Raw genomic sequence first — 1,941 nt, 5'->3', positions numbered from 1 at the left:
AGTCATTAGTAGATGGATTACATGTGTTATCCATTTTAGGTAGAAAAAAACTTCAAATATTCATCTGAACGCATAATGAGAAACAATAATAAAACCTAATCAACAAAAATGATTAAACTTTTAAAAAAAATTATTCGATAAAAGAGAAGAATTGGTAGGCCCTTTTAGGTATTATATACGACAATATAAAAAAAAATATAGTAATTATATCATCCTTATTTCAATATAATTTGCATCTTTAATTTTACAAAAAACTAAATACATCTTAATTTAAAAAGTAACTAAATTATTAAAATAAATTTTCCCAATGCGGTGAACGTGGATCGAACACGTGACCTTCAGATCTTCAGTCTGACGCTCTCCCAACTGAGCTATCCCCGCTAGTTGTTCTTACTTGTTGCTTAACAATGAGTTCATGTGAATGTTACATTAATTCTTTAATTTCTACAGTGAGATGATATGAAACAAGTGAAAAAAGAAGAATATTGTTATTTGGCCATAACATTTTAACAGAAATTAGATGTTAATCACAATTCACATATATGGTTAACGTTGGTTTTGTTGATGAGTCTTAAACAAAATAATGTTTCTTAACTAAATACCTATAAACTTAACACAACAAACAATTAATTTAAATATCATTAACTATAAATTTTAAGTGTTCAAAGACACACGTCTATCTTTCAGTCATTCAAATAGTGTTTTTGGTAATCATGTTAGAGTTATTGGTTATTTATATTAAGAATATGGTAAAAGAGCTCCAAAATATTTTAATATTCATTAGACTTGATCTAATTGTGCTTTTTCTGTATTAGTATTGCATTAACCAAATAGTTTGTTATTTAATTTGTCCTTAAAATTTTATGAAATAAAATAAAACCATTGAAATGATTCCAATACAGGTAGGTCCCCTTCAATGTAATTAAAGACATGCGTCATCCCAATGAGAAAGTGTAATTTACAAAAATAATCAAATCCAAAATGTTGACCATATAATTTTAATCAAAATAAGTCAAAATTTCTTCCAATTGAAAGAGATATTTTAACTCAATTTCACACGTTGATAAAACCCTGGAATTTGATAAAACCTTCGGTGCAATAGCATGAAGCCGACACGTTGAAAGTGGTCCAAATAATATAAATTAAATTAGAAGTTATATAGTAGAGAAACGTTTCAGAGTTCAAACAACTTCCTTAAAACCTTAATTACGAGTTAAATGGATAGGTCTCACAAAAAATCCAACAATCGAAATTAAGTCCTTGACTAATTTTATAATGAAAAAACTATAGATAGTTTTCTAAAAAACAGTAAAGTCATTCGTACAAATATCTCTAGTTTAAAATGGATGTGTCCATCTTTTAACATGCATCACATTGTATACTTGGCAAATAGTCCAAAAGAAATAATCGCCACGCCTATGAATATTCCCAAAAGTTTTAGAGCTCGTACTGTTTAACGTATCCATACAGAACATGACTTCCTTATGATTGTGTAAAATGGGTTAAGAATTTGAAACTTTCGTCAATTTTTAAGAGCCATTCGCATCTTTAAAACATATCAACCAAAATCCCTTAGGCTTTAAGTTACAAGTCATCCAAACAAACTTCGTGAGAAAATCAAATAAGATGGGAATATGGTAATTTTTAACCCTAGGAGGCGTTAAAGTTTTAAGTGTTGATTCGTTTAAACCAATCTTTGAAAAAAATTTGACCAATATCAATTTTATAATCCACTAACTCTACTGTCAATTTTTCAAGTTCAGAGGTATCCAAATAAAGCTCGGATCTTTAAGATTATTTTGTAAGACGTTATAAAATAATTCATTAGTAGATGGATTGCATGTGTTGTCCATTTTAGGTAAAAAAAACTTCAATATTCATCTGCACGCATAATAAGAAACAATAATAGAATCTTATCAACAAAAATGATTAAACTTTTAA

General features: G+C 27.9%; 1 non-coding gene across 1 annotated transcript; it reads right to left on the bottom strand.

Annotated features, from left to right (window-relative positions):
* Positions 1-308: 308 nt before the first annotated feature.
* On the bottom strand, positions 309-381 carry TRNAF-GAA (transfer RNA phenylalanine (anticodon GAA)). The gene has a single exon. It is a non-coding gene; the product is annotated as a tRNA-Phe (tRNA).
* Positions 382-1,941: the final 1,560 nt, after the last annotated feature.

Source organism: Vicia villosa, linkage group LG2 (genome assembly GCF_029867415.1).
Source record: "Vicia villosa cultivar HV-30 ecotype Madison, WI linkage group LG2, Vvil1.0, whole genome shotgun sequence".
In the NCBI taxonomy this organism is placed as follows: Eukaryota; Viridiplantae; Streptophyta; class Magnoliopsida; order Fabales; family Fabaceae; genus Vicia; species Vicia villosa.
Note: the sequence above shows the minus strand (reverse complement) of the source record. Positions and strands in the feature narration are given on the sequence as shown.